We start from the raw sequence: 22,474 nt of genomic DNA, 5'->3' as shown, positions 1-22,474 counted from the left end.
TGTGCAGGAGGGGATGATCTGTGCTGGACACAAATCACTGGTATCAAGAAGCACAATACTCCAACACTACTGCATAAAGCAAGCTCTGTCAGACCAGAGAAGAGGCTGAATCAGTAATCAAAACCTGAGCATAGTGGAAACGACTGATGCTAAATAATTAACATCTCCTTAACAATGTTTCACGTTGTAAGCACAGCTGATCAAAAAAGCACAGAGAGACAAAATCACCAAAAAAGAACTCTGTGGCCACAGTCAGGTGGAGAGGTGGGCAAAGCACAAGGCAGGACAGCTGTCTGAGGCTGAAAACATTCACAAACAGCTCAAAAAAGATACCTCATCTGCAGGAACACAGGCAGAGGGCACCCAGCAGGGAAAGGTCTGAGGGGTCTTCCAAGTAGCTTGTGAAGGTGGCTTTTTGGAGAGACAAGCAGCTCCTCCATACGTGCTGAGGTGCAAGCTCTTCACCTGCAGATGAACATTCCTCTCTGCAGCTGAGAGCAGCCCACACACTGCTGGCTGGCACTGCTCCTGCACACAAACTCCCTGGGACAGAGCCCAGGAAAGCCACACACACAGACCAGATACAGCAAGAGCAGTGAGCACTGTAATTAGCCCTGGAAGGCTTCTGGGAAGGACATGCCAGCCAGGTCAGTGTCTTGGCTTATCAGTACCCCAAGTGCTAAATCATACGGTGTTAGGAGCGACTGTAATGCAAATTACTACACCTAATACTAAGAGGATGTAAAACCTTTTAAATAAGAATAATTTTGATTTAAAAAAAAAGTCAGCTTAGTCAGAGAATATAGTCACAAGTTGTAACAAAACCAGTTCTCTCAAGTCATGAGAAATGCTCAGATAATAATCTGCTGAGGGTCATCTGCAGAAGAACATTGATTAATGTTCTTCATTGAGCTGTGATACCTATCAGATGTCTCACTTATGCATCTTTTCCTTGGGCCTAAGGCTGTACTACAATCCCACTCCGAGGGAAACATTTTCTGGCCTTATAATTCTGGACCATAACTCTGAAAGAGCAGCTTTGCCTGTGTCGGCTCTGTCGAGAAACCAGCACTATCTGATTCCTGGGGCCCCAATGGCATGTGAGAGCAGCATGGGTTTCTTCCTTGCCCTGTTTCTCACTCCCTGTCCCAGGCTGAGCACAGTGACTCAGCTCTTGAGGTCTGAAACTTTGTTTTTCTCCTTCTCCTCCTGACCATGATCATCAACAGCATGAGTATGCTAAAATGCCTCAAATGAAAGTATATTCAGTATCGTTCTTGCAACACTTTTACACTTGCACTTTCTCCAAACCCATAAAACTGCAAAAACTAATTAAGACAGATTAAGTAGGGATTGTGGTTACGAATATTGTGTCACAATTTTTGAGCACTTTTGGTGCTTAGGATCATCCATGTCAGCTTAGCCATTCCTAAGTCTGTTCTGCAATGCTTGCATACCCCACAAACACACAGACAGATGTGCCAGGTCTATCACCCATTCCTCACAGCTCCTTTAATACCGACTTTAGCACATGACAAGGCATATGAAGTCAGGAACGTGGTGGGAAAATCAGCCTCAGGCCCAGACTCACTGTTGGTTTGAAATGGACCTGAATTGCTGCAGTGGTTTTCCACAGCTTGAAATACCAGACCAACCACTGGGGGGTTGCAGGAATCACTCTGACACTGTTCAAATGATGGAGAGTTTTGCTTGCTGCTCTGGTCACAGCCAGCCAAGTGATGACTGCAGCAAGAGGTAACACAGAAAGGCAATGGGCAGAAGTCACCCTTGGACTGGCATGAAGGCGGGTCCCCATCGAGCACACGGCTCAGACAGCAGCCGTGACCACTTCACACATGTGCTGCCACAGCCCTTGGCTCTGCTTGTGGTTGGACTCGGGTCTTCAGCACTGATTAATCTGTGAACAGCAAAGCAGTGCTTGAGACAGGCACTCAGAGATTTAAAGGCCCACTGCTCCTGAACAGCATGCTGGGGGAGAGCCACGGTGGTCCAAGGGGCACTTGTCCCATTTTGGGACAGCATACCAGGTCCAATCCTGGCCATCTTCCTGTGGCCTCAGCTGGAAATGTCCCCTCTCACTGAGCTTTGTGACACCACAGATGTCCCCACAAAGTATGATTCTGCCTGACAAAGTGACTTTCTACACAACTCACTGCCTTGCTGCCTATGCAGAATTGGATATGCCCCTGCTTAGGGATCAGTCTTATCACATCAGTTGCTGATGTGGACCTGGTTTTGGTGCTTAATCAAAAAAGGGCCTAAAGCAAAATTCATGAAGGATGTCCCACCCATCACAGCCTTTCAACTGAGGTTGGGATCTCTCTGGCTTGTTCTCCCTGTCCCATTATTTTTCATGGTGACACAAGCACAACAGGAAGGTTGCAGCTGGCTGTCATGCAGCAATCAGAGAGGCCTTATTGTGGGTGCAAGTCTTATCCCAGGCTGAACGATGCCTGCTGCTTTTCTTCCACATCAGAGTAAATCACCATGCAACAGCAGCCAATGTCACTAGCAGAACTCAGTTTTTGCCTGATTTTTCAAATTTCCCTGGGAATGAAGGTTTTGGTGATTTCCCTTCTTCATCTACATAGCACCAGGACTTGAGCAGGGTGAGGAGAAACAGGCATTTTCTGAGAACAGGCACACTGCATCATGTCAGGATGAGAAAATTAGCTGCTCAGAGAACTTCAGGCTGTATAGAGAGGCTTCTAATTACAATACATCCCAATAATCTTTGGTGGTTTTGGGGGAAAAAGATGCATGGGATATCCCTACCTTTATGAGGTCTGGATTTCACCTACGTGCTGGCAGTTGGTGTATACGTGGTGAGTGGCAGCTCGTATGGGTGGCGGAAACATCTGAATCTTTGTAAACCAAGTAACAACTCTGTGGGTGTGGGAGTTCCCAAGGGATTGTATCATAGCAGGGGCAAGAGGCCATGCCACAGCCCTGCAAGGCTACCCTGCCATCACAAGATCCTTCTTGCACCAGTTTCCTGGGATGCCCTGAAGCCAGAACATTCGCAAACAGAAAAGTACGCCTTCTTTCTGGTTTCACCTTCGCCACCTGCTCCTCCCCTCCTTGCCCTCAACTTGGAAGAGCGCTGTGTCACGTAACATCATCCCACCAGGTGCTGGGTGGCCAGATGAGATCTGTCATCAATCTACCCACTTCTGTGAGCTCATAAATGACACCTCGCTTAGCCAAGAGAAACAGGAAAGGAAGTTTCAGTTCTTTTACCAGAGGACACTGGAGGGAGAGGCTTCCGAATGAGGCTGGTAATTAAACAGGGATGCAACAGATGCCAACTGGTAATGCCAGCTGGATTACCAGTTCCTGGGCTGGGCAGAAAACCTTGCCACGGCTACAAAGCTGACTGAAATCTTGATTTTTCCTCTGGCTGAGTCTCAATCAGCTTTTCCGTTCTAATAGTATATAGACAAGGCAGATAAGTAAATAGAGAGGGTCAGCTTTCACTTTCAACCCTCCACGCACCAGTGGGGTGTGAAACATCGGGTAAACTGCAGTTCAACTGCTGGCTGTATTCCATCAGGAGCTATTCTTGGGGAATTGCCTTGTTTTCCCAGCTCCCTACCAAAACAAACTCACTCATGCCTGTGTCATGGTAGGGGCATGCAGAAGCCAAGCATAGGCTGCTGTGACTGCAGTCACAGAGGAAAAGGGTGATTAAATTAAGAGTTTGACTGATCACCCGTTTGGCACTCCCAACACATATCGTTTATACCCTTCTCTCCCACCAACAAAACTCTGCAAGCTGAAACCTACCAAAGAAGAGCCTGAGGGAAATTACAGTGTACCTTTCCTGGGGTTGAACCGCAGGACAAACCTGTTCCTGCTGCTTGCACACCCATGCTGGAGCTTGTCAATACTAACACCTCCAAAATGTCAGCCATCAGATGGCCATAGACACAGCAGCTCCCAGCATACCCAGACAATGTGTAATTCAGATGTTTAAATCCCTGCTGGAGTCCTGACACACTGAGCTGCAGAGCTGAGGATCAGTTCAGGTGGGATTACAAGGATGATTACAGCAACAGGTCAAGAGAAGCAACGGAGGAGGTGATGGAGAGAGGGGCCTAGGACTCTGTAGGAGGGAGATGATCCTGATAGCAGGGAGAGGGTCGGTGTGCTGGTCTCTGAGCAGGGGTTTGAGCACACAGAATGTGGCATTGTGCTTTTGAAAGGTCCACCCACAGGTTGGGTTTTAGGAAAAGGCTGGTGACTGTCCTTAATCTGAGCAAACTTTGATTTGGATGAAAACCCCTTAATTTTTGCCAAACCCACCAAACTACTTTGAAAGCAATTCGGTAGTTGAATAAAGTCAGTTGAAGGGTTGGACTGAGTCACATTAAAGTAATTTGGATTCAAATGAGAGCAGGCACATTCCCACAGGCAGTAACTTTCTGTTGATTCCTTTCAAGATTGTTTCCATGTCTCATGTTAAAATAAGGCTTCATTTCAACAATAACAGTATCTGTTTCAAAACTAAACAAATAAAGATCATATCAGCAACACAAAACATTTCATACCATTATGACTGAACTTCTAACATTTTTGTCTGCAAGAAGGAACGGATGTTTTTCCTTTTTGATCTTTACAGATTTTTAGTCAATTATTAAAACAGACAGTCATACACTTGCAGGGAAGTTTTTCAAGGAAGCTTTGGGGCCTGGCCAGGACTTTTCCCAGGTGACAGGAAGTCTGTGCAAGTAAGCTCAAACCTTGGGAGCTTCGCAGTGATAATGCAAGAGGGAGTTGGAGGAATGAATTTTTTTCTTTGCTTCTGATCTAGTCTGAGGACGACTCATGTTTTTCTAAACCTTGCTGGAGACAGCAGAAACAGAGGCTCAGCTCTAGGAAGACAAAAGCAAACGTGTGGAGATGGTAGGCAGCAACCCAGCTTGGCGGGGAGGCTGTGATGTGTTGGATGACAGAACTGGTTGAGCCTCAGGCCAGTGCTCAGGCATCACTTTCCTGGATTCTTGGCAAGTGTGAAAGGGGAAGGGACTGCCTTGGGTGTGTGTGGATTGCCAGCCTGCTTTCCTTATGGTATTTCCACCCTGCTCGCCTTCCTCTTGACATAGCTCAGAAACCATCTGCCAAGTAAGAGTGAGAAGGAAACTCCTGCAGAGGAACTTTTGTCCTGGAGCCATGGGGTGCAGCCCTGTGGGTTCACAAACTGCCAAGTTGAAACAGTTCATAGCAGGAGAGCTCATTGCTGCTGTGGGTCCCGGCCCACCAGTCAGGCCAGCCAGGGGCTGGTCACGGTGTCTCAGGCGCCGGCCACAGGCGCGTGCATGCTGTCCCCAGGGAGCAGAGGCAGGGCGAGGAGCGGGTGCCTGACGTGTGCCTGCTCAAGCCTGAGGTCCTCTTGGAGCATGTTTGTGGGCGCGTGGGCCGCAGCACAGCGTGACTGCTTTTGCAGCAGGCATTTATGATGCTGCTTGCTCACCACAGACCGCACAGAAGGCGCTTTTTGCTCTTCCAAGTGGCTCAGTGCTACAAATTCCAAATAACATCCTGCACTGGGATATCCTCAGCAGTAGCATAGAGCTTTGGTAACTCCTTTCTCCAAAGATTTTTCTCCACCAGATCCCTCCTTTTTTCCTGGGATCAAGAATGGTCAGAGGGGAAAGGTGCACTCTGAGCTGCATCACTCCAGAAAGAACAAAGAGCACCCTGCAGGACCCCACATGGACCCCCAGAGCCACAAGTATCAGGAGGATGAGATGGGATTGATGCTCCTCACAAAGAGAGCTCAGTTAGAAGTGAGCATCCTATTAAATGAACAGATAACGGGTTTAAATGGAAAACGAGGACTTTGAAGTTTTTTTCACACAATAGGCAAATAACCTGTGGAAGTCATTGCCATGAGAGGAAGTTAAAAGGTTGGATAGGCTCAGAAAGCAGCAGATTCACACATGAGAAATGCTTCACAAACTGCTGGGAAAAAAAAAGAAACAAAATACACAGCAGTCCTGGTGTCTAAGGCAGGATACCACACTTGGATAGGCCTTTGAGCCCACTCAGCTTGACCACTGTTACACAAGGCTGAATGGAAGGGTTAAACACTTCAAAAAACAGGTAGCCAGAGCTTAGTACCCAAACCACAGCACATCCAATCCAGGCTGCCTCCCCTGGATGCCTGCATGCCCTGTGTGGGCAGGCTTGCTGTGGTGTGCCAGGGCTGTCTGCCCTGCCAGAGGAAGAAATCCCCTCTTGCAAAGTGCATGTGATCAAGAGTTGTGAGAGGCAGCACTGGAGATGCTGATGACACAGCCCTAGCTCCATCATAGGGCAACTACTCTTCAAATGCAGGGAGGAAATAAAACTGGCACTTGATGATGCAATGTGAAGAAAGTCAGGAGGGGTAAACTTTAAAAACATCCATGTGAAAGACTATGAGAATACAATTAGAATGGCCACTTTGGAGCAACGCTGTGGGGAGCAGGGACAGCCTAGGGCAGGGATGGGCAGTGCAGGGGCTGAGGGCTTCACCCCACGGCTGGGCTCTGCTCACTGGGAGGCGCTGGGGAAGGCAGGACATGCCTCTCACATGCCCTGCCTGGCTTACAGCAGCACAGCACACTGACTGCTGAGCTAACGAGCAGCCCTGCCAAGGTTGTCAGAGCCAGGTCTCTTGGCAGGCTGGCCCAGAACAGACACACGGCTCCAATCTCTGTGGCAGCAACAGCAGGGCCATAGTTTTGTTTTACCAGTGAAGGGAGAAGTAGAGAGAGGCAAGCTGCCAGACTCTGATGCAATGGGAATTACTGAGCTGTAAGTCTTTCTGAAGGATAAGAAGGAAGAAAATTTTAGTGTCGTGATGCGAGCCTCCAAGCCCTGGGCAGCAGAAGAACCATGCCAAGGTTTCACAGCTTTCAGGGAAATATCTTCTTTCCCATCCCAGTAATCTGACTAAACAAACAGCACTTAATTTGCCGAAAGCAATTTGTAAGACAAGTAAAAAAGCTGAATGAGGTAACAACTGCTCTTTTTCCTCCACTTATCTCTCGGCTTTGTGCCACAACTTGCTCTGGGTATGCCAATCTGCCCAAGGGCTATCCCACACACTCCACAGCATGCCCAAGAGCTTGGTAATTTCACACAAAACCTGAATTCCATCCTTCTGTATGCAAACTCCCACATTAGAAAAGACTTTGCTACATACTTGTCCCATGCCAGAAGCATCTGGAATTTGCACAGAGGAACCATGTTCTGCTGTTGCACAAACAGTATGTGAAAGAAAAGACAAAAAGCAAAATAAAACAAAAAAACCCCAACTAATCAACCAAAACCACCATCACCAACATAAATGGGACTGAAGTAAATCTGTCTACACCAATAACCTGACCACTCTGTTCACAGAAATCCCCACAGCTTCAGTAATGCATATGGACCAAGCTGATATTGTAGAACAGAATCATAAAGGCTTAGGTTGGAAGGGACCTTTAAAGGCTATCTAGTCCAATCCCCCTGCAACGTGCAGGGACATTGTCAATTAAAGCAGGTTGCTCAAAGCCCCACTCAGCCTAACCTTCAGTGTTCCCAGGTATGGGACCACCACCTCTCTGGGCAACCTGTTCCCACATTTCACCACTCTCATTGTAAAACATTTCTGTCATATATCTAGTCTGAACTGATCTTCTTTTAGTTTTAAACTGGGAGGGCAGTGATTTTAAACTGTTACCCCTTGTCCTGTCACTACAGGCCCTACTAAAATGTCTGTCCTCACTTTTCTTACAAACCCCCTTAAAAAGTACTGAAAGACTGCAGTGAGGTCTCCCTGAAGCCTCCCACTCTCCAGGCTGAACAACCTCAACTGACTCAGTCTTTCTTCATTTGAGAGGTGTACCATCCATCTTATCGTGTTTTTAGCCCTCTTCTGGACTCTCTTCAACAAATACACATCTTTCCTGAACTGAGGACCCCAGAGCTGAAATAGAGAACAAGCACCAGGTTTCTGTGACAACTTTACTGAGATTTGCTAAGGTTATTCACCCATCTATGGATTTTCTGAGTCTGATACAGAACCACTGTGATTTCCCCCTTGAACCAAGACTACTGGTGCTCTCTCACTGAGGAGACTACAAACATTAGAACAACCACTTCTCTATTTGGCCTCTTTAGATGAACATAATTAGAATTTTTTCACTCTGTCCCATTCACACTGTTTCCACTTAAGTTCACATCTCATGCTACAGTTCTTCCGCTTTTGTAGCAAGAGGAAGTGGTTTGCACTGCTTTTTTCCCAACCAAGTGACAACAGCTGAGGAATCAGGAAGGATTCTTCAAAGCTTTGGACTAGGCAAATCACCATTTTCCTATAGGGTTTCAGACAGAGAAGTATCTCCATCTCTGGAGTTCTGTGCTCATGTTTTAGTTTGAATGCAGGACGTGGGCAGTGGGAATGAGTGGGCTCAATGATGGGGACTCTCAATCTCACCGCCTGCTCCAGCAGGAGCTGCACCAGCAGCTGCCTGTGCTGGCTGCTAGGACAATGTGCCAGGGCAGTCTGATCACTTCCTTTGCTCCTAATGCCAGGGATTCCTGCTGGGAACTCAGCGCTGTGGTCCCCACTCCGGCCCTGTGTCAACCACACAGCCCCTGGCCCTGGGGCACGGGACTCACCAGTGCCCGTGGGCTACCCCAACCAGGCATCTTGTCGTAGTTACCCATGGCCATTTTCCCAATGGCAACCAATTTTGTTCCAGTTTTGCCTACTGATTTTGTTGTTTCCCCAGAACACTCAGCTTGAGAGAAGCAAGGACAGCAGTAATGCCTGGACATGCAGTGCAGGAGACAGATCTGAAATTCAAATGGATCAGTCTTCCTTTTCCGCCACTCCTGCAGGTTGGGGCTGAAACTCCAGTAGGGTTTTTCTGTGCTACATCAGTCTCTCTCATATTCTTGGAATGCTGTGACAACTGGAAGCGTGTCAGTCTTCCCACAAACACACGCAGAGGCAGGTTGCACCACAAAGTAGAGATAGGGCAACCTTTGTTTTCACTGAAAACAAGTCAGTCAGGACTTGGAAAACCTACTCCAGAGTTAAACCAAACTTCATACTTACACTGGGTAAAGCAAACTTCGTACTTATACTAGGTGGTGCTGTATTTGATGAGGAAAAATGCAGATATTTGCATGACTGCTGAGGCTTTGAAAAACAGCTCCCCAGGGACAGGTTGAAAAGCACAGTTCAGTGTCTGAACGAGAGGGGCTGGGACAAACATGGTGATGAAGGTTGTCACAGAGTGCCAAGCAGAGTAACGTAAAGTTCCTGCCTGAATATGTGGGTGGTAAATCTGCTGCTCCCAATCTGTGCCTGAGATGTGAAATTACCACAGGACCCCAGGGTTGGGCTTAGGCAGAGGAAGTGATGTCCACAACCAGGCACATGATACTGCCATTCTTTTGCAATCACCGTAACAGATATTTCAGACTAAAAAACTGGCAAAGAGTCAAACGCACACCCCCCCCATGCTCCAACAAAATGGAAAGTCAAAGGCTAGAAATTAACTTTGTGTATTTTGAGCTGTGACACTGCCTGTGCGAAGCCTGCCAAACACGTTCTATAGAAACCAGAGAAGGGAAGTAAGGGAGAAAAGGGAGGCAAGAATCACACCCCTGCTCCTTAAAATAATTGATTTATTAAGGTTGGAAAAGAAGTCTGTATCGAGTCCAACCATTAACTGAATAGTGCCAGGTCCACCACTAAACTATGTCCCTAAGCACAGTGTCCGTTCATACAGAGCACAGCTGCTTCTACACTGGATTTGTTTCCATCCCTTCCTGACAGGTTGTTAGGAGAGAGGAAAAAAAGAAAAGGAAGGATGAGACCAACATACAGTGGGCATCCTGTCAATATATACAAAATCACACTCCAAGAGGTGAGGCTACTTTTGAGAAGTGTGAGAAACGAGGAAGAAAATGAGCTCGAGTGTGGTTGTAATTGCATCCTCTACTCTGCTGGGCTTAGCCCAACTCTGTCTTTTAACCGAGAGCAACATGGTTAAACACTGGCTGAACAAAAACTGCTGGGGTCTGTAGGGAAAATACAGTCGAGATGCAGCTGTAAATATTTTTGCAAGTAAAGAGAAAGGCGTAATTTAAACATTGATTTCGTGGGTCCCAAGCCTGGCTGAGGCTGGTGGGATCTGCAGAACATAATGTTGCCTCTTGACAACTGCTGACAGGGCTCCTCCGGCCCTGCACAAGGCTTGTGACATCACTGGGATGCCAGCACAGGGTTGCAGTGCTGGGACTCTCTCCCCACCGTGCACTGGCAGTCTATTTACAGATAACATGATAGAAAGACAGATTTACAGTCTCTGGCCACTGTCCTTCAGTGTTGTAATTTAACGGTCAGTCACGTAAGCTACCGTATCCATGCTTAACATAACGTGATATAATTAATACAAAACAAATGTAATACTAGCCAAACCCTACCTCTATCAAGTAAAATGCCTTCAATATTTGGAAGCATCCAACTCCAGCTCCTTATTGATCCTGTGTAATCTCTCCCTTGTATTATCCTTCCCATTTTAACTCTGTATTCATCTAAGTAATTGGGAAATTTTAGGTACTGGGAATGATATTTTCTGCCTTGAGCTCTATTTGTGGAAGCAATAATAATTCTTTGTTTGAAAAAAAGTGACTGTTTTGCAGATTAAAAAAATGTTGGTAGAACTCCTTGTGATATTTTCTCTTTTTGTTTTTTAATACACTTTTCTGCCTTTGTGCTCTGTGGGATGTCACAGGAAGTCTCATTTGCATGCTTTAAATTGAAGATTGCTTAGGTCTCTTTTTGTGGTCAAAGACAGGAGTTTAACAAGTGGGGAGTTTGGTGTGTGGGACCGTGGGGTTGTGCCCTAAACCTGTCCCAAAGTGTGTCCCTGCCAGGGACCAACCCCAAACAGGCAGATTTCTGCTGTCTCCATCACTGTCCTACCAGGTTTGGTTTCACTCCCTCCCACCTTACCTCTGAGGAGCTCTGGGTTTGTCTGCAAAAAGCCATGGGAGCGGCTGGTGGCTTTGGGTTGCCAATGGTGCATCCTCCCACACAGGTGCCAGCACAGCTGGGAGCTCTCCAACAACTCAGTTCAGTTTTCTGGAGGCAGCACAAGCAGATTCCCTCTGTTGCAGCCAAAATTAACTCTGCGCTAAGGACCCACTCCACCACTAAGTGAGAATTAGAAAGACAAAGCAGAGTATTAACAAAACAGTCGAGGGTTTTTAGTTTTGTTCTTGTGCCTCTTCCAAATTCCTGTTTCCATTCCACCCCTCTACAACACAGAGATATTTGAATTTGGTTTTGTGCAGCTGGAAGAGTTTTCTTCCACAGGCAGGGAAGAGCAGATCCAAAACTAAAGTTTATAAAGGACATTTTTCATGCATTCCAACCCCAGAAAGGGAGTGCAGCAGACCTGGCCGAGATCTCTAAGTGCCGTCTTCGTATATCAGAATTTCTTTCTTAAATAAACACGGATGAAGAACACTTTTTCATCTCAAAAGAAAATTCAAAAGAACGTGCAGAATGTTAGAATAGAAACTACTTTCAAGGCTGACAGTTAAAATCATATTTCTTTTAGGTGGATTTTAGTTTTCATTCTCAAGCCCATCTGATTTTTCTTTCGTCTTTTTTCCTTACTTCTCCATAAAACTCCTAACTCACAATTTTGTTCCCACAATAAGGAATTTAAAAAGCAGGTGAGAAAAAATAGGAAGGGAAAAGCTAAAAATCATTTTAGGAAGACTTTGAAACTCAACCAGCTCATTTCAAACTGCAAATTGAAAGCCATTTGCGACATCCCAACTCTTTTCCTACTCTTCCTCCTCCTTGAGTGGTGTCAGTGGGAAGTGGAGGCTGGTAGCTCAATGTAACTGTTAACATTTGCTGCTAAAGTTCACTTGGAGTCATGTTTTTTAAGTGTGTATAGTTTCACTTTTACTGCGTGAATCATGTCCTCAGGGAATTGGAAAAATGCCCTTCTGCCATCAGCACTCAGATCCGTGATGTCAAAATGAGAACCAGATTCAATCCCGTGTCAACTCCTCAGCCAGAAAAAAACCACTGGCACCTCCAGAAACAGGAGCAGGTTGCACACAGATAATAGGAGGTTCCTGAGCTTGGCACCTTGCCCCTTCACTTTGCAGCTGCTGGAGAGTTTGTAAACTTGACTCCTCGCGTGAAATTCCGAGGTGATTTCTAGAGCCCTTGCAGTTTGTCCCTCGTGTCATTTCAGGCATTATGGGCCAGGAGCCAAATGAAAGTTCCCTGCCTCAGTTTCATGAGGACGTGTTAACTCACTGACTTTTAGTCCGGGGCCAATGACGAAATATACCTTGGCTCCTCCTCTTGGTGTGACGAAATCGCCAGTACATAATCCTGTCCACGTTCCACCGCGGCAAGAAGGACCTGGGGAATTCTCTCAGCGCGTTTCTCAGCCGTAGTGCTGCGTGCATCGTACCCTCTAGCGGTATCATGGACGGACCAAACTTGATGGAGAATGGAAAGAGCCCACGGGAAAGGAAATTCACAGGCTTTCAAGTGGTTTTTTATACTTTTGTATTTTTGTTGACTATTGTTTCAGCCCTGGTTTCTATAGTCTTCAGTTTGCTCCATCATAAGCAGGTAAGAACAAAGCAAAATTCTTAACTCGGGAGTGTACGACATGTGCATTATTTCTATAATTATTAACATTGCTGTGCTGATGCTATTGACTAACTCCAACCTAGCCATTCTTAACTGCTTAGGAGACTGCTAATGCTTTTAGCTTTCATGATTTCAGCTGATAGTGTTTTCACCAGTTCCTCAATGTCATCATCATTTTCCTTTCATTTCCATAAGCTTAAAAAAACCCCAGATTTTATTTCCCCTTTTTCCTCACTCCTGCACCAATCACATATGCTGTCCTAATGTGATATCAGCTGTTGATGCTCTGTAGGGACCAGAGAGGTTGGGGAATCCCGGTAATTCACCAGGCACGAAGCCTTTTCACACTTGATTTTACCAAGTGCTAATACAACGCGGCACAAAAACCGGTCAGTGAGTCAAGATATCGTCTCCATTTCATTAGTTGATTCCAACACACTTTTTCTGTCTCTATCTTTACAAACAGTATTGAACAGAAATACAGGGGTGAGCCAAATGACTCATTTGGCAAGTTCTTTATTTTCTGATTTCCAAACTGCGAATCAGTCTCTTGGAGAATCCAAGTGCTGATTTGGGATACTAGTTTACATATCCCGCTGTGATGTAGCTCCAGTTCTACAAAGGAAGGGGACAAGGAAAAAGTCCCCTTCTGTTAAGAGGCAGGATGGTTTGTTCGCGTGGTCAGTGAGCTTCTTGTGGCATAATGATGCCAAGAAGCCCCCTGAGGACTGATCCTACCAGACACTGCTTTTTTTAAAACATGAAGTTTCCTAAATTCCCAAAAAAGATATGACTACTCTGTACCTTACAGAACTATTATTTAGCAGACAATATAAAATAAAAAAGATTAATTGCTTTGATACTTTCAGCCCCACTCCCACAGCCTCTCTCGTCTATTTGGGAGCTGTGAAGCAGCAGCTCTGTGACCTGCAGTCACAACTGCATCCTGCTGATGGCAACGAGCACACGAACGCACATAGCATTTCACACGTTTTTCTCCTCCCTTTCTTCTTTTCATATTGCAGAAAGTTACTCTAGCAAGTCAGAGAACTGCCTTTAGTCCTTTTGACTCGTATTAACTGGGGAAAGCAGGGCTAGGCAATGAAAGCCTTTCCGTGCAAGGGAGCTGACAATCTCCCCAGCACTCAGGACAGCAACTTCCCGAGGAAGAGATGAGGTTGTGCCTCAGTAGGGATTTTAAGCATTTCAGAGCTTGCACCCATTAAGATGTGAGACAGAACTGAATCCCTGTGCCTTTAAGCTGACCCCACATCTGCTTTTTATGGGCTCTGGCCAGAGTCAGAATGGAGCTGCCATGGAGAAAGAGCATGAGCTCTGCAAGCAAACGCCAAACCATGAATCACAGGAATAGGCTGAAATCTCCTGCCACTGACAGTTTACCACCCTGGCACCCAGAGAAGCACATCCTTCCCTTGCTTAGAGGGCACTGGAAAGCTGACTACTGGATATAAAGCACTGTGCCTGTCACCCTGAGCTAAGCATGGTGTAGCAGTTAAAGAGAAGTAGGCTTAAAAGTCAGAAGCTGTCCTCCCTGTACTGCCTATCTGGTGTGAACTTGAGGGCATCCCTTCAGCCCTCCATGTTTCCTTCTTTCTCCTCATGCCGGGGCTACAAAGCCTGATGGCAGCTCCAAGAAAGAGGTGACCGCTGTCAAAACCCCTTGGCTGCTCTCAGAGCACAAAGTGCCACGGAAAGGAGTCATATCTGAACATGTCTGTTACATGGCTCTGCCACAAGCTGTATCAGCGCTAAATGATTTCAAACTATGACACACAGAAGCAAAAGTTCATGGTTTTAGTGAGGGTGAATTAGCACAACACTGTGCAGCTCCCTGTGTGTATGCACCAGCTTTAAATCAAGTCCTTGTCTGCAGAGACATCACTTGTGACAGTCCACAAGAGTGAGCCCAGGGATGAAAGGACAGTCCTGTCCCCCAAAAGGAATGTAGAGTTTTACTTGGTCTACTGCAGGTCACTGCCAATTGGTTGTCATTTTATTTTGGGAAAATACCACCAAAATGGATATGAAAAATGCTGACCTACTTTAAACATTTCAAACTTTGTTGGAAAGCATCTGTTTTTTCATGACAAACCATTGCTTGTGTTTGTAATGGTGGATAAAAGGGTAATTTCTCTTCCTGGGAGAATGCTTCTCTACTCTTGTAAGGATAATGCTCCTCTGTTGAGCTCACAAATATGTGGAAAAATTGGAGCAGAAAACACTGACCAAGCACTGCTTCTTTCCACAGGCTTCGGGATTTTGCTGGGCACATGGAACGTGTAAGTATGGAAATTCTAAACCTGCTTTCTGCCTTTATCAGACTTATGCTGTGACAAAGATGACTGTCTCACAGCCCTCATGCCTGTTCTAAGGACAGCTGTGAGTACTGATGGCAGAAATACAGAGCCCATAGAGCAGTGTGGCCATGACAAATAGAGCTCCTCAGCTCTGCACCCAGGGCTGCCAGCCAGCAACTTTCTCTCTCTCTGGCATGATAAGTGATGTTCATCTCTGCAAAAATGGCCTATAAAATCAGCACCACAAGGGTAAGATTTATTGCTGCCAAGTGTTAGTTCATCAGTGCTCTAAGCAAACCCCAGGGCAGCTCTAAAGTAATATCACATATACTAGCCCAGACCCTCAGAGAGATTTAATTAATTCAATGAAAACCTTGTGCATGTTTAAAACTTTAGTTAATGGCTGTTAACTGTGCAAGACCCAAATCAGCCAGGAACCCTCCTAGGCAGACACAGTGTCTGATGGCTCCAACCAGCACTGTGGCCTGAGCTGGGTGTCCCTGTTACATGATGTTGATATGTTCTGCACCAAGACTCCACCGTGTTATGAACCTCAGGCACACACCCCGGCAGGCAAAATCCCAATTGCTGTGCAGTGTTGTCTCCTTACCTGGTTTGCCAGAGCACACAGCAAGGGGTATGGCAGCTGCCAACCACTGTTAGCTTTAACACTGACAGCCTGTGCTCACCCAGCACAGAGAGGGGGAAAATCTGGGAAGACTCTTCAGGCTTAGCAATTACTGTAACCACTCTCATCATCCTCAGACCTGGCTGAAATTTTGCCTGTGAATTTTTTTCTTATTAGAGACCAGCTCAGACCCAACCCCCAGTTTTGAAGATTTCCTGTCTCCGGGGTGCATTCTGCAACTAACCTGTCCTGGCAGGGAGGACCTCCAAGCTACCCATGGCTGTAGTGGTCCTTCACAGCCTCTCCTGGCAGATGGAGACCACTTCCTAGCACTTCTGAGAAGCAGTAAACTCAAAAAGAATGACCAATAATAATTACAATGACATCAAGAATAATAATAAATAATAATAATTATTAGGAAGTCAAGAAGGGAATGGGGAGTGAGATGCACAAATGGGAAACAGTAAGAAAACATGCTTATGTACAGGAAAAGGTTGTCCTTAAACATAATTAATCACTATATGCATTTTGTCTGTCCTTTCCACAGTAGCTGAATCTTCTACACAAAACTCAGCTATCCTGAGCTGGAACTGGAAATTGAAGAACTGCAATGGATTTGTGCAGAAGGACCACGACCAGTTCCTCATAATCGAGCAGACTGGCACTTACTTCATCTATGCTCAGGTCAACCGCATAAAGGAAACGGACAAGTCTTTTATACTGACGCTGCTCAAAGACCCAGATACCACCCTCGACAAGGTTGGGGGACCAAAAAATGGAAGTGATATGACCACGTTAAATTTCGCGAGACCCTTTTTCCTGAACAAAGGAGATAGGCTGCACTGCAAGAAAAATTTCGATCTTGACAAGATTCTGTTAGGGAATCAGAGTTATTGGGGCCTGTTTAAAATGTAGCAGGATCTGCTCTGAGTCAGCTCCTCCCTTATTTCCTCCAGGAAACCTTAGGACATGAATGAAGAATCTGCAATTTCTCTTTGGGTGAAATTCAACTTGCTGAAATACACGCCATAGTAGGCTTGCATCCTACAGCGAATATCAAACTTTGGTAATAACGGATGGCACCTGATTGTCACAAAGTATGAGGAAAAGATGCTTCTTGGAGGAAAAAAGTCTTGATGCATTATGGGGTTGACTCTGAGATCTTGGAAAAACAAGTCACTGTATTCAATCTCTTTAGAGGTGAGGAGGAGCTCTGCTCTGCAGCTGGCTGCATTTCAGAGCTGGGTACACGTCAGTCCCTTGGATCCCTTCTCATGACAGGTGTTATGCAAAGCTAAGATATTTTATATCCTTCTCACGCAACCTGCTGGTGAAACAATGTGTCCACAGCAGAAGGACAGAAACATTCTGTGACAAAAGGAAAGCTGCTCAGCCCCATCCACAGCCTTGCCACTAGTAAGAGAAACACCTTGTACCTGTCTGCATGGGTAGTTCAGAGCACAAGGACCTTCCCACTGAAGCCCAAGCAGTGCAGCACCTCTGTGAATCCAGGCTAGCTCTGGCATGTGTGCCACGGCCCAGACATGCCCACCACAGTGAGCCTGTGAATGTGACTGATGCAGCTGCCACAAGGGATGGATCACTGCTGGCTGAGCAGCACAGACGTGCAACCGAGTTTGCTGTATGGAACAGAGACCGTGGAGGAGAGCTAATGATAGAAAGATGCATATGAGGAGAGTGAGCACAGAGTGGAGAGCAGAGGATGGAGACTTGGAGAACTGTTCCCAGAATTTTTTTTAACTGTGCTGTGTAGTGGGTGTTGCAAGCAGGGCAGGGCAGGGCAGACACAGCCTTGACATGAGATGGGGAGAGGCTGAGCATCCCTCCCTAATCACCTCCTTCCCACAGACACAGCTTTGACATCCAGCACAAAGCACTGGCTGTGATCTAGTGGGGAAGCAGGACACCCTTCACCTGCTCGGGGAACCAGCAGGTGCTGCTCATTTCAAGGCCTACCTGCTGTGCTTCCCAAAATGAACACCAAATCACCTGCAGATCACAGGAACACTTCAAAACCTCAACAAAGACAAAGTGCTCTCAGAAAAGCAGGCTGCTGTGGCTGCATGACAGCCCAGCTGTCCCACGATGTGGTTCCTCTCCCTTGTCTGGGCAGGCTTTCCCAGGGGCTCTATGCTTTGCTTTTCTGCCTCCTGGACCTTTATGGATGAAAACTTCTCTACCGTTCCTCACAGCATGTCACAGCCCTGGGAATGGATTTACATGGAAAAGCAAAGCAACTGAGAGGCTGGCTGGAAATATATAATGATTTGGGGTGGGTTGGGGCAGTTAGGGGTGCTATTTGCTCTTATAATTTTATATTCTATATATTGTAACTCTAGATCATGAACAGTCAACTTTTTGCAGACAAGTCTGCAGTCTTACGTTCAGTTTCATACAAGCTGTTATTGATTGAAACGATACTCTTGTTCTTACATCGCTTTGTTGATTTCCCTTAGTTTAAAATAAAACGAAAAGAAAATCACAAACCGCAAGTGTATCTCACTTCTTTGATACGGACCGAAAAGATAACTGACTGACACATTTCTCTACCCTTTGTCTACTTTCACTGAACCGCCTCTCCCGCTCCGAGAGGTTGGCAGTACAGGCACGGAGCAAGATTGGCTTGCACTGCACAGCCCCAGGGCAGTGACGAACTCAGTCATCTTCCCAACACACAGAGGAGCTCCATAGAGCCCAGCTCCATGGGGATAGGGAGGAGGGGGAATGCCAGCACCCAAGGCACCCCACGCCCCAACACATTAAGCCTTGGTGAAAGCCTTTTCACTGAGACGTCAGGTTATGAAAAAGGAGTGTCTTTCTCTGTCCCATAATGCCTTTTAATTAAATGTGCTTTCAAATCTATGGGAAGTATGATGTAAAGGAGGGTGAATGCATCATGAGATTGACTGTATAAATAGTTAGTCATGTGCCTTCAACCAAAAAGTGGTGGTTTTTTAACAGGACTTGGGGATTTTTTGCTTTCTTGGAAGCTTAGCACACTGCACAGCCTCCCTAGGATCAGAGATGTAAATGCCCCTTAAAGGAGAGATTTCCATCTCTTTAGAAATTAGCCAAAATGTGGTCCTAGAAAAGAAATAATCAGATTTTTGAACAAGTAAATACTTGAACACAAGTAACCACAACACATGCAGCGTTTTTTCTGTTAAACAAGCAGACACAGGCTGTCTATCACCACCACACCTCAGTACACTACACTCTCTGTAGTCTAATAGGGGTTGTTCTAGGATGATCTGAAAGTTCATTAAAAAAGTGCCACAAAGCACATCAAAACCAGCACAACCTTTCCTCTTAGTAGCCAGAGAGACACTTCTGATGGCATTGCACAGACACCTGTAGTTCAGGACACTGCCATAACAGGGGCTTCTCAGGCTGCTCTGAAAGTCACCACCAAACCTGGCCAGTCAGATGGGGCAGCCACGGGGCAAAGCAGTGCCGGTTTTGAACTGCCCAAAACACAGTGGTTTCTGCCTAAGCCACTGAGCACTCCATGTCCAGAGCCACCCTCAGCCCTCTAAGGATGGGTGAGTGATACCACATCCACTAGTGGTGCCTGAAAACCTGCCCCAGCTCAGCTCCCACACACACTCTGCTTCCAATGGTTAAATTTCTGGGCACTGAAAGCTTTTCTGTCCCTGCTTCTGTCACAAAGAACTGTGTTCTGAAGATGAAACACACATCACAGAGTAGGCATGGACAGGTCTCAAAAAGAAGGGAAACTTTTGGATCAGTGAAATGAATAGATGATGCTGACCTCTGTTCACAAACAGTGAGCCCAACCACAGAGGAAAGGTAAATGGCAACCTTTAATTTGGGTTGCTTCAAACAAACTCCCGAAGAGCTGATTTTACAGAGTAGCTTCTATTGTGTAAGCAGAACTATCATTACTTTCAGTTCTAAATTACAGTGCTCAAGACTTCTGCAGCTCAGTGCAGTAAGATGATGCATTTTGGGACACTGGAGTTAAGCAAACTGGCCTTGGTGTTGGAGGGACGATGACTACCACAGCAGAGTGCTCAGAAAAGTCTTTCCTCTGGACAACATAACCTGTGCTTTCTGGGCAAAAATTAATTGTCTCAATGGAAATTTTCCAGGGAATAAATTAAGTCTGGCACCACAAATCCTGCACTGCTAATTTCAGCACTAAAGATGAGTGCATGGGAAGTTCAAAACTGCTGAAACAGTCTGCCAAGAGAACCAGTGGAGATGTGATTTGTTATTCTTGTCCCTGTAAAGTGACAACTGCTTATACAGTTATATTTCCCCTAAATCCTTATCCCTCTAGTTTCATAATTGAGTGGAGATTCAATGGTGCAACCCAAGAGGCTTTAGGCACCACCTCAGTGGTGACAAGTCACACATCCTAGCTGAGGCACAGCACTTGGGTTTCCTGCTCTCTTCTCCTGAATTAGAGAAGGGCTTTGATCATACGTGGCTTCCTTATCTCCCAGGCACACCAAAAGCTGCCTCACTCTGTGAGGTGACTACTTTATGAGAGATCATCCACATCCAGGTTTCTCTGTGCTTTGATACCTCCTGATTCCAGGGGTCCACTGTGCTGGCCACAGCACTTTTGCATATAGTAAAAGACAGCCTGTGCCATTCACAGATTTTAGTCTAGTAGGCAAAATACCACTTTGAGAGGAAGAATGTAGTATCAGCAGTTTGGAGATAGGGAAGAAAGGCAAAGCAAGATGGTGTGATTTCCTGAGGATCACCACAAGTGCAGACAAGCAGAGATGAGAACTGACCACGGGACTCAGGGGAAGGTACAAACCAAACATCCTCATTGTGGACCGTAAGAGCACTGAGGAAATAACCCATAAAGTGACACGTACGGATTAAATTCTCAATTATTTTTTTCTTTTCTGAAGAAAATGATAATTCTGTCCCAGAACATCCCATAACCCAGAAGTGGACATAAAAAAATGTTCCAAATGCCAGAAATGTGACTGTGGTGCTGCCTCTGGCAGTGTTACCAGGCTGGCCAGCACAATGCTCACCCACCACTTCTTCTGGCCTCCTTGGACACTTGCCAAAGCTCAGGAGCAAAATCCATTTCTGCCTTGGGTCTTTTGAAATAAGATTTTGTACTGAATGGCTCTTCCAGTACAGATTTGGCAAATCCCACCTTTCATCTCATTTGAGATGAAAAAACACAACAGCATTTTTTTCCTTTGACATACAACACTGTCCCACGAAAAAGAATTTCTGATTTCATGTCTTTCCTACACAGATCCTGCAGCTCCTCAGCTGCCAGTGCCTACAGAACAGTCACGGAGTGCTGCTACCACAGGCTTTATGCACAGTGCAGAAAACACACTGGCTTTTGGACCACATGATAAATGGCACAAGGGCTCAGCTGCCAACTGGTATTGGGAGAAACTGCTTCATGGTGTGGCCATGCTGTTGCAGAAGATATCTGCTGATGTGGCCAACATGCTGCCCACCCTTCTGGCAAATTTCTGAAGAAGTAGGAAGACTTGGAAGCAACACATCCTGTCTTTGTCAAGTAAACAATTCACAAAAGAGTTACTGAAGGGAAGTCACAGGGGTATGACTCACTCCTAATATAAAATCACTCAAAGTATTATGTTACATGGTACTGTAAGAGGTGGCAGTTGGATGTTGTTCCATCTTGCAACCCCAACTCACTTCTTGCTGTCGCAGGCAACACCTCCCCTCAGCTCCATCCTTGTAGGTTCCCTGGCACTTATCTTTCCTGCTGGAAGGTTTCGGGTCGTTCAAGCCCTTCAAACATTTTCAGGAGGTGAATGGTTGATGCCCTCTCCTCTGTGAACAAGACTTCTGCTCCCAGTGCTCCTTCCCCTCCCTCATCTTAACTCTCCTGCAATGGTGACAGCTCACTGCCTCCTCTCTTCAAATAGTGCCTCAAAACTTTAATCAGGAGCCTTGCCAGTGGCTTTCCCACAGCACCAGCTACCAGAAATGCAGGTTTCAGTTAAAGGGTTTGCTCTTTTCCTGAGAGGTTTTGGAGGAAAAGTGGGGGAAAAAAAAAAACCAACAAAAAAACAGGGTATCAAAAAATTCTAAGATAAGAGAAACTAAGCATTTTGCTTCTGTTTATCTTCAGATTTTATAGATGCTTCCACAGTATTTGAGGTCTCTGTCAAAATTTTCGAAAAGCTGAGACTAGCAATAGTAAACCATATTAAAAAAAAATTTAACGATTTTAAGTAAACACTTAAGTGTTCCCTGTTGTGGACCATGTTGTGAGATTTAACTTTGAAAAACCTGTACTACTTTTAAGATGCCTGGAGGAAGTGTTGCAAGATGTGGTAGGGAGAGGAATATGACACCAAGCTCCAATTTTACCCATTTCTGTGCTCGTCCAGGAATTTACAAAGGTCTTGGAAAAAAAAATGCCAGTTGTGGGAAAAAACCCTAATTCCTTCAAGTGTGACTCATAACTGTATAGATGGAGCTAAATGCTGGGAACAGCTTTCAAATTCCAGATCTAAAGCTGAGCCCTGAACTTGCATTTCACAGCAAGGGTGAGTAAGACCACTAGCTTTTGATGTCCACTAGGTTCACATTTTTAAAATGTTTGCAGACCAACTTAATTGTATGTGAAGCCCTTCTCCTAAATGGTCCTTGCAAATTGTTTCCATGAAAGGGAAGGACCCTTCTAAACATTCCCTTTACGTACAGCAAGTCTACACCCCTAGTAAGAGAAGTGAAGCAGGGACAGGTAGTCTCTGATCTGAGTGAGACCAGAGCAGCAGGTCAAGACAAGGGCTTTGAATGGATGAGGAAGCAAATCCTCAGCAA

This window comes from Manacus vitellinus, unplaced genomic scaffold, assembly GCF_001715985.3.
Source record: "Manacus vitellinus isolate BGI_N305 unplaced genomic scaffold, ASM171598v3 scaffold_44_pilon, whole genome shotgun sequence".
In the NCBI taxonomy this organism is placed as follows: domain Eukaryota; kingdom Metazoa; phylum Chordata; class Aves; order Passeriformes; family Pipridae; genus Manacus; species Manacus vitellinus.
Note: the sequence above shows the minus strand (reverse complement) of the source record.